The sequence below is a fragment of the Peromyscus eremicus genome, chromosome 3 (assembly GCF_949786415.1).
Source record: "Peromyscus eremicus chromosome 3, PerEre_H2_v1, whole genome shotgun sequence".
Lineage (NCBI taxonomy): Eukaryota > Metazoa > Chordata > Mammalia > Rodentia > Cricetidae > Peromyscus > Peromyscus eremicus.
Window position 1 is genome coordinate 108,760,912 of NC_081418.1, and position 15,276 is coordinate 108,776,187.

Below are 15,276 nucleotides of genomic sequence, written 5' to 3' on the forward strand. Positions count from 1 at the left end.
TCAGTGGGAGAAAATCTCTCTGAAAGAGCTATGAAAAAACTCTGTTAATGTTTTTCACTGACTGGCTAAGACAAACACAAGCCCCGAGGAAAGTTGCTATCAGAAATTGCCCACCTCAATGCGCGCTAACGAGGCAGGTGCAGTTCTGATTTGGGGGCCGTGTCAAATGAAGGAGAAACACCTGTGAAAGCCAGCTGAGGAGAGACCAGAAACCTCCCAATGTCCCATAATTGAAAATGTAAAATGCTTGTTCAAATCTCCCGTTGCAAAAGCAAAAAACTTTGTTCAAACCTCCCGGGCAAGAATTTGTAAGCAAGTCTGGTAAAAGAACCAGTTGACTCTCAGACCCAAAAAGAACTATGGGAAATGACTGATATAAGGGAAATGATATAAAGGACTGATTTAAGGGACTGATACTATTATGGACTGGTATAAGGGAAATGCATTCTGGGAAAGGTAGTTTTTCTGCTAAAGATGGCGACATTGCCCTGAAACACTTTTGTCAGCTCGAAAATACATTCATGGTAAACTTTAAAATACAGCTTTTAAAAGAATAAGGAGGAAAATCATCTAAGTTTTAAGTGTCAGTTCCAATGAAACATTGAAAGGATATGGAACTAGGCACTTCGCGGTTTGGGGGTTGGTAAAATGCCTTATTTACCCTAATAGCTGTGCAAAGTTTTTAACGGTAGCTGGATGACAGAAAGCTACCTATAAGAGCAAACAAGCCACTTTAAAATCCTTAAGACAGCAAGAGAGCAGTTTATACACTGAATGTTGTCTTAGATATGAAAAAACTTATGTGAAATTAAAAGTTATTTACCTCTTGAACAAAGAACCTGCAATGAGTGATTCCTTTGCAAATCTAATTAAGGGGATAAGAAACAGGCATTAAAAAAAAATGACTGCTTTATAGATGGGAAACAAACTTCAGAAAAGCTGTCTTACGAAAGAATTGCTTCACCTGAAAGTTCCTTATAAGAAATCAATGCTAAATATTCACAGCTGCTAATATCAGGAGTTAAAGCTAATGAAGTGAAAATACTAAATCCTGAAAATGCTTTTTCTCAGAGTAAGCTAATGAAGGATATGTTTCATGAAAGAACATCTATGTTCTTGACTCCTTTGAATAGTAAGTTTTGGTGAAAATATTGGAACTAACAACAATCCAGTCAAAATGTTTCAATAAATTAAAGACGCTATTTCACAAAAGAAAGCTGCCATGCTTTGTGGGCCATATTAGAGTTCACTCCAATCTTCCTGTTCCTTTAGCTGAGGGTAATGAGAAATGGAAAGATCCCTGCTCGGGATTATGGAAGGGTCCCGATCCTGTGTTAATATGGGGTCGAGGACATGTTTGTGTTTTTTCACAAGAGGAGAATGAAGCTCGGTGGTTACCGGAGCATTTCCTAAGGAGCGTGGAACTAAGGAAGGTCAGCTCCAATGACGTTCCTACAAAGGAATCAGAAGGAAAGTGGCTTGATCAGTGTTTCTGAGGTTTTGTCACTGGTTAATGTAAACAGTGAGGAAATAGAGTTCGGAGCTGTGCTGCTTTTGGCTTTACTAGCTCCTTTGGAAAAATACTTTATATCACCTAATAGCTGTGCGGTATTTGGCAAAGACCTTACAGCAGCTAAATATGGTAATTTCACCCTCAGTATGAAATGAAGTTTTTTTCGGTAGAGCAAACCAAGAGTACTGCTATAATAGAAATGTTTGTCTGAATTGAAGCACTTAGGGGAACTATTATGAATTTGGGTGAAGGGACAGCCTCTAGTTAAAAACCGTTTACCTCTGACAGTGCATCTCTGCCGGTCCGGAACGGCTGAGAGAACTGGCAACTTTGGAGTGTGGCATCATCCTGGGAAGGTTATAGTCCCCTAGCAACAACTATCACAATTCTATAACAACACTCACTAAATCCCAGTGCTTTATAACAAAGCTGACTATAAACTCTAAACTTTGGAAATGATGTATGTACTTCCTGTCTAGTTAAGAGAATCTGTCTAATAGAGATAGTACTAATAATTAAGAGTAAGAAATAGAAAAAGATGAAAATAAGATATGTGAGTTTGTAAAAATTCTCTTGTTAGATCTGTGTTAAGAAATCTTTAGGTGTTTGCTAAGTTAAATATATGCTAATGATAGCCTTATAAAAGTTTGTAAAATAGATCTATAGAGTTCCTTTAAGAATATAAGCTTACAAGAAGAATCTAAGGTAGTCCTAAGACATGTAGTAATAAGCTTATAATAAGTAAAGATGCTAGTTGTAAATGTAAGTTTAAATAAGAACATAAGAAATACATAAGAAGTAGTAAGAAATATATTTGCTAAAGTAGTTCTATAGTTCTCTTAAAGAGTATAAATAAGTAGATGTTAATGTTATACGTGAATTTGTAAGAAAGTGTAAATGTTAAACATGAATCTATTCCTAATGTATATGGTGAAAGAACCCGAGACACAGAAGGTTAGTGTCCCAGCAGACTGCAAAGTAGGCAGTCTGAATGGTTTCAAAAGCTCCAGAAGCCGCTAAGAAGCTAAGAATGGCGGACGCCAGAACTAGCACAAGGCATCCGCAGCTGAGATTCATGGAAAATCAAGGCAACACAGAAAAACCTGAGCTAAGATCAAAAACGGTGCGGTTTAGAATACTACTGTACCTAAAAAGTTCTGTCTGTGAGAACAAAAGTTGCAGAGACGCTTGTTTGAAGTAAAATTGTTAACGGCAAAAAGTTTTGGTTGAAAACCATCTCTTCATATTTGGAAGTGAAAGCCTGATACCAGAATTTATTTCTTGTTTGAACTCTTTGAACTTAAAATGAGATATAACTACAAAAAGATTTTGGTTATGGATTTCTTCATATTTGGAAGACTCGTACCAGAATTTATCATTTGAATTTTGGGACTTAAGAAATGAAATGAACAGTAGAGATTTCATTGCAATGGGACAATTTTGAGTTTACTTATAGTAATGACCTAGGAACTGTTTTCTGGAATTGGGTTAAAAATGGAACTGTTTAAATGAAGAAATTTATTTCTACCTAGAATCAAGATGCAGTTTTGTGTATGCATATATGCTTTATTAATTGGTGATTCATGAATTGTTTTGTGGAACTGTTTATGTAAAAATGAAATTACTTACAGAACTGGTTTTGTGTTACAAATGGAACTGTTTAAATTGAAAAGTTTGGGTTTTCTAACTAGGCTTGAGATTTTGCTTAAATTATAAAGAAAAGGGGGAGAGTTAATATTCCTTAGTCTAATTTCAAAAGTTGTTTGAGTGGATTAATGTCATGTTATTGTTAGTAAGAAATGCAAATGGGGTATATTAAGAGACTACTTTTAAAGTATAAAGAGTTTTATTAAGAAACTGCTTTTGGATGTTTTGCTAAGTTTTCAAAGTGTTAATGGTTAGATTGAGAAAATTGCTTTTCAATATGGGTTTGTAGGAATTGTATGAGTTTGGGTTCTTCTAACTAGGTTTTAGATTTTGTTTAAAAAATTATAAAGAAAAGGAGGAGTTATGAGGTTGAATTATGTTTGCAGAAATTATATTTACCCTATTGATATTAATGCACCCTGGTTTTGTGGAGTTAAGGAAATATTTAAGTTTGATGTGAATACATCGAAGTTTTTCCTATGTTCTGTTAGCAAGAAAATTCAAATGATTGAGTTAAAGTTGTAAGACGGAGAAAATTGTTAACTATATATAGCACCATATATGCTAATTCAAATGGTTCTGTTAAGAGTTTGCTTTGAGTTGTAAGACAGAGAATTGTGGCTATGTATAGCGATGTTTATGTTAACATGTTAATGGTAATGATGAAGCTAAGGGATTCTTTAAGTTTGTAGTAGCCTTAAGAGTTTTTGACTTAGAAAGGGCTTGAGGCAGCTAAGACTGCTGTAGTCACCTTGGACCTAATTCAAAAGAGAAATGCCATCTATATCCTCTACTCCCATACTGGGAGGTGTAACAGCTATGGAGATTGCTGTAAGCCATTATTAGTTATTTTTTTATATATTAAGAAAGGGGGACCTGTGGGAGCCCGTTCTCGGGTTCCTCGTGGCTTTACCCAGCAGGTCCTCATAGAGGATGATTAGACCACGGGCCTAAGTGCAGGTGTCTGAGATGGTCTGCACTTGGCTGTGCTGGGGGAGGAGGTCTTTTGCTCCACCCCTTGGCGTCTCTATAAAAACCCTGGGGCAGAGACAGTCGGGGCCCGTTGGAATAGGTTCCAGGTCCTCTCGAGGCTATCCTTTATTTTCTATCTGTTTATCTCCGCGATATTCTCCGCAATAAATCCTTCTATCTAATATTTCCTGCTGCTCGCACTCAAGAAAACTCTGGGGAACTGTGGGGGTGGTTGGGTAAACGCCCCACAGTAAAGAAAGTGGAGAAACCTCACACCAGCAACCTAATAGCACACCTGGAAGTTCTAGAATAAAAAGAGGAAAACTCACCCAGCAGGAACAGATGACAGGAAATAAATTGAGGGCTGAAATCAATAAAATAGAAACAAAGAGAACAATACAAAGAATCAATGAAACAAAGAGTTGGTTCTTTGAGAAAATCAAGATAGACAAACCCTTATCCAAACTAACCAAAAAACAGAATATTTAAAGTAACAAAATCAGAAATGAAAAGAGGGACATAATAACAGCCACTGAGGAAATCCAGAGATTCATTAGGTCATACTTTGAAGATCTGTACTCCACAAAATTGGAAAATTTAAAAGAAATGAACACTTTTCTGGATAGGTATCATATACCAAAATTAAATCAAGGCCAGATAAACAATTTAAATAGACCTATAACCCCTAAGGAAATAGAAGCAGTTATTAAAAGTCTCCCAACCAAAAAAAAAAAAAAAAGCCCAGGGCCAGATGGTTTCAGCACAGAATTCTACCAGAATTTCAAAGAAGAGCTAATACCAATACTCCTGAAATTGTTCTGAACGATAGAAACAGAAGGAACATTGCCAAACTCTTTTTACAAGGCTACAGTTACCCTGATACCCAAACCACACAAAGATGCAACAAAGAAAGAATTACAGAACAATCTCCCTCATGAACATTGATGCAAAAACACTCAATAAAATACTGGCAAAAATGAATCCAAGAACACATCAAAAAAGCATCAACCATGATCAAGTAGGCTTCATCCCAGAGATGCAGGGGTGGTTCAACCCACAAAAATGTGTCAATGCAATCCACCATATAAACAAACTGAAAGAAAAAAACTACAAGATCATCTCATTAGAGGAAGGATGAAAAAGCCTTCGACAAAATCCAACACCCCTTCATGATAAAAGTCTTGGAGACATCAGGGATACAAGTAACATACCTAAACACAATAAAGACAATATATAGCAAGCCAACAGCCAACATCAAACTAAATGGACAGAAACTCAAAGCGATTCCACTAAAATCAGGAACAAGACAAGGATGTCCACTCTCTCCATATCTATTCAATATAGTACTTGAAGTTCTAGCTAGAGCAATTAGACAACAAAAGGAGATCAAGGGGATACAAATTAGAAAGGAAGAAGTCAAACTTTCCCTATTTGCAGATGGCATGATAGTATACATAAGTGACCCCAAAAATTCTACCAGGGAACTCCTACAGCTGATAAAAACCTTCAGTAATGTGGCAGGATACAAGATTAACTCAAAAAAATCAGTAGCCCTCTTATATACAAATGACAAATGGGCTGAGAAAGAAATCAGAGAAACATCACCCTTTACAATAGCCGTAAATAACATAAAATATCTTGGGGTAACTCTAACCAAACAAGCGAAAGAGCTCAAAGACAAGAACTTTAGTCTTTGAAGAAAGAAATTGAAGATCTCAGAAGATGGGAAGATCTCCCAGGCTCTTGGATAGGTAGGATTAACATAGTAAAAATGACAATCATACCAAAAGCAACCTACAGATTCAATGCAATCCCCATCAAAATCCCAACACAATTCTTCACAGACCTGGAAAGAACAATACTCAACTTCATATGGAAAAGCAAAAAGCCCAGGATAGCCAAAACAGTCCAATAAAGGACTTCCAGAGGTATCACCAACCCTGACTTCAAGGTCTACAATAGAGCTATAGAAATAAAAACAGCTTGGTACTGGCATAAAAACTGACACGTGGACCAATGGAATCGAATTGAAGACCCTGACATTAAGCCACACACCTATGAACACCTGATTTTTGACAAAGAAGCCAAAAATGTACAATGGAAAAAAGAAAGCATTGTGGTGCTGGCATAATTGGATATCTACACATAGAAGAATGCAAATAGGTCTATCTATCATCATGCACAAAACTCAAGTCCAAATGGACCTTAACATAAATCCAGTAACACTGAACCTGATAGAAGAGAAAGTGGGAAGTAACCTTGAATGCATTGGCACAGGAAACCACTTCCTAAATAGAACACCCATAGCACAGACACTGAAAGCAAAAATTAACAAATAGGACCTCCTGAAACTGAGAAGCTTCTGTAAAGCAAAGGACACAGTCAATAAGACCAAATGGCAGCCTACAGAATGGGAAAAGACTTTTACCAACCCCACATCTGACAGAGGGCTGATCTCCAAAATACATAAAGAACTCAAGAAACTCGACATTAAACTATCAAATAAGCCAATTAAAAATAGGGTGCAGATCTAAACAGAATTCTCAACAGAAGACTCTCAAATGGCTGAAAGACATTTAAGGGAGTGTTCAACATCCTTAGCCATCAGGGAAATGAGAATCAAAATGACTCTAAGATGCTATCTTACACCTGCCAGAATGGCTAAGATCAAAAACACTGTTGACAGCTTATGTTGGAAAGGATATGGAGAAAGGATATGGAAAAGGGGAACACTCCTCCATTGCTGATGAGAATGCAATCTTCTACAGCCACTCTGGAAATCAGTATGGTGGTATCTCAGAAAATTTAGAATTAACCTACCTCAAGACCTAGCTATAACACTCTTGGGCATATATGCAAAAGATGCTCAATTGCACCACAAGGTCATTTGCTCAACTATGTTCATAGCACTATTCGTAAAAGCCAGAACCTGGATGTGGTGATATTTTATTTGTGCACCCCAATAAAACTTATCTGGGGATCAGAGAACAGAGCCAGCTGACATAGAGGTCTGGCGTGGTGGCACACACCTTTAATCCTATCACTTTGGGAGGCAGAGATCCATCTGGATCTCTGTGATGTCAAGGCCACACAGGAAATAGAGTCAGCCATAGTGGTACATGCCTTTCATCCTAGCACTTAGATCTCGTGCCTTTGCTACCAAGTATTTGGGAAGCACACATGCTTTTAATCCCAGCAGTAGGAAGGAAGTAAGATGACAGGGCACAGAAAGATATATAAGGCATGAGTAAACAGGAAGTCTGGCTCTGGAGGCTGAGGAGTTGGTAAGGTGAGGTTGACTGTGGCTTGTTCTGTTTCTCTGATCTTCTAGCTTTCACCCCAATATCTGGCTCTGGGTTTTTTTTTTAAATAAGACTGTTTAGCAATTAGAGTTATACCTGGAAACAACCTAGATGTCCCTCAACTGAAGAATCGTACATTTACACAATAGAGTATTACGCAGTGGTTAAAAAAAAAAAAAAGCCATTATGAAATTTGTAGGCAAATGGATGGAACTAGGAAAAAAAAATCCTGAATGAGGTAACCCAGATCCAGAAAGAAACACAGTATGTACTCACCCATAAGTGAATATGAGATGCAAAGAAAAGGATGAACAGGCTACAATCCACAACCCCAGAGAAGCTAGGTTTAGGTTTATAGTACCAGGCATGAATTTCTTCCTACTGCGTGGATCTTAAGTCAAATTAGATAGCTGTTGTTTCTCCCCCAGATAAAAGTGCCACTATCACACCTTGTAGGATATTTTTCTGGGCTGAGCATTGTTGTTGTTCATAGGCTTTACAGCTGGGTTTGACTACTACAGATTGCTCCCCTCCCCAGGCAGCTTGCATGACATGTTTGGATACTATACAGCCAGCCCTCTGGGAGGAGGTGTCCAGGTCAGTTCCAGCTCAATTCCTACAAGTGCTCTGACTGTGTGGTAAGTTCAGCAACAGGGGCTAACATTCAAGTTCTGGAAGGAAACCAAGAGCAATGACAATAGCCAGTAGCCAACATGATTTTGGGAGACTCTGATAAACAACTCAATTGAGAAGTTTCCCATTCATGGAACTAACTAACTAACTCTCTCTCTCTCTCTCTCTCTCTCTCTCTCTCTCTCTCTCTCTCTCTCTCTCTCTCTCTCTCCCCCCACCCCTGCCCAAGTACTAAAATAATATGTTGTCCTAGGGCATTATCAGACATCCTCGTGTTCTCTCCTTCCCTCTCCTCTTATATCACCCCCTCCCCTTCTCCAGTTAAAGTCCTACCCACCCCCATTTTCCCACTACCCCGTCCATAGCACCTGTTTCCTCGTGTTCCACTTTCTAGAGCTCCATCTCCCACTCCTCCCCCATGGTCCCTCCCTGTTTTTCCTGGCTTCTTCAGAAACTTCAGGCTACATACTCTAAAGAGTCAGAGCTAGGGTCCACAAACAATAAAAAAAAAAAAAGATACAGCATTTTTATATCTGGATTTGGGTTACTTCACTCAGCATAGTTTCCAGCTCCTTTTACCTGCAAATTTCATTTTTCTTTCCAGCTGAATAGAATTCCAGTATGTATATATAACATATTTTCATTGTCCATTCATCAGCTAAACAACATTTATATTGATTCCATTTTCTAGCTACTGTGAATAGACCAGGAATGAACATGGCGGAGCAAGTATCTTGAGAGTAGGATATCAAGTCCTTTGGGTATATATCAAAGAATGGTACAGCTGTGTCATATGGTATATTCAGCTGCAGCTTTTTAAACATTCTTCATGTTTATTTTCAGAGTGGCCAGACCATTTTTCAAGCCCAACAGTCAATGAAGATTCCCCTTCCCCCACAATCTTGCCAACATTTGTTACTAAATGTTTTCTTGGTTTTAGCCATCCTAACTTGGGAAAGACAAAATCTAAGAGCAATTTTAATTTGCATTTCTCTGACTGCTGAGGATTTTGAATACTTAGGTATTTCTCAGCCATTTTTATTTATTCTTTTGAAAACTTTGTTCAGATCTATAGCCCCTGTTGTTAATTGAGTCATTTCTTGATTCTTTACTTTCTGAGTTCTTTGCGTATTCTGGATATTAATCCTCTTATCAGATTATAGTTAGCAAAGCTTCTCTCTCACTCTTCACTCTATTATTTCCTTTACAGGAAAAGCATTTTAGTTTTATGAGGTCCCATTTGTCAGTCGTTGGCCTTAATTTCTGAGCAAATGGCGTTCTGTTCAGAAACTTCTTGTATCTTTTAGGGCACTGCCTATGTTCTATTCTGGTTCCAGCATTTCAAGTTTCACACTGAAGACTTTCACCCATTTGGAGTAGTTTTTTTTTTTTTTTTTTTTTTTTTTTGCATAGGGTGATAGCTATGAGTCCAATTTTATTCTTCTACATTTAGACATCCAATTTTTCCAACACCATATTTTTGGCATTTTTGTTGACTTTCATTGGCTATTATTTTGTGGATTCCCATTTGTTTGGTCTTCTATTTTGTTCTACTGATCTAAATGTCTATTTTTGTGTTAATAACATATTTTTTTCATCAGCACAGCTCTGTAAGATAGCTTGAAATTTGGTGTGACAATCTCTCAATCATTATTCTTTTTGTTCAGGATTGCTTGGCTATCTGGGGGTTTTTGTGCTTCCATATGAATATTAAGATGGTTTTCTATTTCTGTTAAGAATGTCAGCCAGGCATGGTGGCATATGGCTTTAATCCCAGCACTTGGGTGGTAAAGGCAATTGGATCTCTGTGAGTTTGAGGCCAGCCTGATCTACAAAGAGAGTTCAAGGACACCCAGGTCTTTTATACAAAGAAACCCTGTTGGGAGGGGGGGGGATGTCATGGGGATTTTTTTATTGGAATTGCATTGAATGTATAAATTGATTTTGGTAGGGTGACCATTATCACAATATTAATTCTTCCAATCTATAAACATGGGAGGTCTTTCCATCTGTTACTGTCTTGCTCCATCTCTATCTGGAGTATTTAAAGTTCCCATTGTAAAGGTCTCACCTCCTTGATTAGGTTTTATTCCTAGACATTTTTGAAGCTATTATTAACGGGAGTGTGTCCATGGTTTCTTTCCAAATGTATTTGTTGGTGGTGCAGAGAAAGCATACTGATTTTTATAAGTTGCTTTTATATCCTTCCAGTTTGCTGAAATTATTGATCATTTCTAAAAGCTTACTGATGGAATTTTTGGAATCTCTTATACATAATGCCATATCATCTGCAGATAAGGACAGTTTGACTTTTCATTTTTCTACTTTTATTTATTTATTTATCCCTTTAATTCCCTTCTTTTAACTTATTGCTATAGCTAGTGCTTCAAGTATTATATTGACAAGAAGTGTGGGGATAGTGGACAGCCCTGTCCCATTCCTAATTTTAGTGGGATTGCTTAATGGTTTTCTCCATTTAGAATGATGTTGGCTGTGGGTTTGTCAGGTATAGGCTTTATCACATTGGTATATTCCCTTCAGTCCTACTCTCCCCGGGGCTTTTACCATGCATTCATGTTGAATTTTGTCAGAACCCTTTTCTGCATCTATTGATATGACCATGTGACTATTATCTTTAAGACAATTTATATGATTTGTTAAATTTATTGATTTTATATATGTTAAACCATACCTGCATCTCCTTGACAAAATCAACTTGATCATAGAGGATGATCTTTTGATAAATGTCTGTATTAGGTTTGCAAGCATTTTATAGGGTTTTTAAAATCTATGTTCATCAGGTATACTGGCCAGTAGTTTTGGTTTGTTGTATCTTTACCTGGTTTTCATATTTTGTAATACAGAGTAGAACTCATTCATAGAAGGGGTCTGAAAGTGCTCTTTCTTTTCTATTCTTTAATAAAATGAGAAATATTGATTGTAACTCTTCTATGAATGTCTGCTAGAATTCTGTGTCAGAATGCTGTGCTTGTGCTCTTTTAGTCAGAAGGTACTCTTGATTACTGTTCCAATCTCCTTATTTGTTATGAGTCTGATTCAGCACTGGATTTCTTCTTGATTTAACTTTGGTGGCTTAGATGAATCTAGAAATTCATCCATTCTTTTAAAGTCTTATAATTTAATTAGTATAGGGTTTTTTTTAAGTATTACCTTATAATATACTGTGTTGCTTTGGTGTCTGTTGTAATGCTTCCCTGTACATCTGATTCTGTTAATTTGGTTCTCCTTTTTCTACACACACACACACACACACACACACACACACACACACACACGTATATGTATATAGTTAACTGTGCTAAAGGTCTTTTGATCATGCTTATCTTTTCAAAGAACCAGCTCTTAGTTTTAATGATTATTTATATTATTTTGTTTCTATTTAATTAATTTCTGTTCTGATTTTCATTATTTCTTGCCATCTACTCCAGTTTGTTCTTGTTTTTCCAATTCCTTGAGTTGCATTTTTAAGTCGTTTATTTATGTAGTTTCTGATTTTTTAACATAGATACTTAGAGCTACACATTTTCTTAAGACCATTGTTAATATGTCCTACAGGTTTTGTTGTGTTGTCTTGTCGTTTTTCATTCCAAGATTTTTAACTTCTGTCTTGATTTTTGACCCATTCATCATTCAGTAATGTGTTAATATCTATGAGTTTATGTAGTTTCTATAGATTATTTTGTGACTGTAAGCTTTACTGAACTGTAGCACATATGGAGTTACTTATGTCAATTATTTTGTATTTGTAGGGAATTGTTTCATGTCTCAGTATGTTGTCTGTTTTGGAGAAACTCCCATGGGTGGCTGAGTAGAATGTATATTCTTTGGTGTTTGGGTAGACTATCCTATAGATATCTCCTAAGTCTATTTGATGAATAATGTCACTTAATTCCAATGTACCTCTGTTTATTTTTGTCCAAATGACATATCTCCTGGGGAGAGGAGATACTGAAGTCACCTACTATTATTGAATTGTATTTGGTTTGTGTCTTGAAGTTTAGTAGTATACTTTTTATGAAATGGGGTGTGCTAGAGCCTGGTGCATTGATGTTTGGGATTGTAATGTGTTCTGGGTTCATTTTTCCCTTTAGTAGAATGTAGTGTCATCCCTTATCTCTTCTGATAACTTTCAGTTTCAAGGCTGGTTCATCTGGTAGTAGAGTGGAAACTCCTACTTACTTTCTAGTCCCATTTGCTGGGAATATTTTTTCTTGTCATTTCACTCTAAGACGGTACCAATTCTTGAAGCAACATAACATTTTTCAAAGTCTGTGTTCTAAGTCCAGCCCCAGGCTTAATATGCCAAACAGCCTAGACATGGGGCCAGAAACTGCAGTTTTAACAAGTCCCCCGGTAAAGACTCTACAGTCATGAAACGATGAAATAATTATGACAGTGACCCATGGTGGTAGTCACAAGAGAAAGGCCTCAATCAAGGTGTCACTTGAGGAAGGTATGAGCAAGGACTAGGGCACATGAGACACTAACACGAAGGAAACTTCTGAAGCCAACACGGCTGTTTCTGTTATTTTATGAATTTCTGCATTTTTCAGATGATTAAATTTTACTTTTATTCCTGATCTTACCAATGTCAGTTTCTTAGGCTACTAGTATGAGCATCAGAAAGACTGAAGTCTCTTGAGGTTCAGACAAATATACATGAGACACTTCCCTTCATAACTCATCCCTCTTCACATTTCCAATGAAACCCTAGAAATTTTATAGAAAATGTGAATAAAGTGAAGCACCATCCAAACCCACTATTGTGAACCTGTCCTCCCAGCCACTGAGAAGCTGAGACCATTGGGAATTCAATACAAAAAAGTTTTTCTCAAAATTTTAAAAGTAGAAATAAGGCTAGTTGCTCAGTTGAAGTTGTCAAGCTTGTTTGGGGCCATTAATTCAATACCCAATTCTGTGGGGTAGAGGGAAATAATAAAGTGAATTTTCAAGAATGGAGTAGGGAGCTTACAGAAAGCTCCTGAGAAAATGTATCATTCTCTAGAACAGGGCACCAGCCTAAGCACTGTTAACTATGGGGACTACCCCATCCTTCATAGAATGCTTATTGCTGTCATTGGTGTTGACTCATAAATGCCTGTACCATCCCCGTCTCAACATACGACAACCCCAAACTATCCTCACATATTATGCAGTGTCCCCAAAGGGCAAGAAAACACCCAGTACAACTGTTCCTTTAAGGCAGGTCTTACCCTTATTCACAGTTTCAAAATAAGAAGCTTAAATACCATAGACTTTCTCAAGATCAATGTTGTTTTCTTCTACGGACAAATTATTAAAATGCTCTGACAAACTCTTGCTGTTGATGCTACACTGGGTCATTGTAAGACACCTCAGCACTGATGGTTTGAAATAGGGATGTGTCAAGCAAAAGCTCCTAAGAGAGGGAATGAGACAGGAGGCATGAGAACAGCAAGCCTTCTTTTCCCACAGGAAGTGGTTCCTGAGCTTTCTCAGGAGAAGCTGGAAACCACCTGGGGAGAATGAAGAGGATGCCAATCTTTTCCATCCAGGGCTGATGACTAAGGACAAGGACTTGTCTGCCTCTTTCTTTCATCTCTGAGACAGAGCCCATTAGTATCTTAAACCCAATGCTAACTCTTTCTGTATTTGCATTTAAATAGGAAATAAAATCCTAGCATAGGTGGCTTATGACTCAAGACTGACATCCTGAGCTCTGTGTTCCAAGGCTGTTGTACACAGATTCTCTAAGGAATGGAAACGTTTGGTTGTTTACTTAATACCTCCTCTAAGGAGGCAACTGCTTGGCCATAACAGGACGGCTGTCCCTCCAGAGGTATAAGGTCAGTATCATTCCAAGCAAGAATGCCAAGTTCAGCATGGGAGACAGACTGAGCTCCCTAAATGAACTTCTGTGTGCATATGAGCCATCACAGACAAAATGTTTTATGCAGTTCAAGGCACGCTGACTTGTACTAATAAAGGAAACAAAGTTTTATACCTTCCAGATTACTCTCAAAAGGCATATCACTGAAAAAAAAGGCCCAAGTATTACAGTGGCTTGGGGAACTGTATTATGTTTCTACATCTTTCCCGGAGATAAATGAAATGTCACTACCACTGAGAATTTAGCTAGAGCAAACTCATACTCCCAGCACACAGCGGCAAAATGCCCCTAAAGGTTTGCTTCCTGCTAATGCTCTCACTAACTGCACATGAAGAGAGAGCCACTCTACCAAGTGAACGGCTTACACATTCTTTTTCCAGGATTCACTTGGCTTCCATTCAATCTTGTTTTACATTTATATCTAAAAATCAATACAAATTTAATCTTCTAAAATGTTATTTCTTAGTCTACAAGAAATGCAATGAAAGTTTATTTTAATCACTGATAGATGGGAGATTATTTTTTTAACCTCATAGGAGACTTCAATATTTTTATTTAGAAAGTACTTATGGGAACAGCTAAAAGGAGTCAGGAGCAGGAAACAGAATTTGCTTAGCGAGTACAATATCTTTAGGTGGTTGGAAGTTTATTGGGAGTGGCCTAGTGGGATCAGTGGGGTAATGGGAGGGTTAACCTCCTTGCTACTTCAACTCCATGGGTTTCCTCTAACATAGATGTAAAAAGAGAGTTGTAACTTGCTGTCTATAGAGGACTGCCTTAAAGATCTCCCAGATACCAAAATCTGTACATGCTAAAAACTTACCTAGAATGGTATAACTCTTACATGTAGTATATGCACAATTTTTTTTTACTTTAAGTCATCTCTAGATTGCTTACAACAGCTACAACACAAATACAACAAAAATTATTTTTGTATGTATGAGGCTTTTTTTATTTGTCTGCACGTGTGGTAAGTCCTCTATAAAAGCAGCAAGTGCTCTTAACTGCTAAGCCATTGCTCCAGCCAGAAATGGTTTGTATACTGTATCATTTATGGAATAATGACAAAAAAGAAAACTGTGCAAGTTTAGTTGGGATGCGATCACCTTTTAATATTTTAGTCTGTGATGGGTGGAATCCACACAGGTCCTGACAATACAGAAGTTATTATAATAACAACATCACTAATAAGGACAAATTATGTTCTAATGGGAAAGGAATTTGAATGGACATCATGGTAACCCATCTATCTCCAGTAACCTCAGAAAGACCTGTCATTAATGGGTGTTCAAGAAATAACTATGGAGACATCAGCTGGA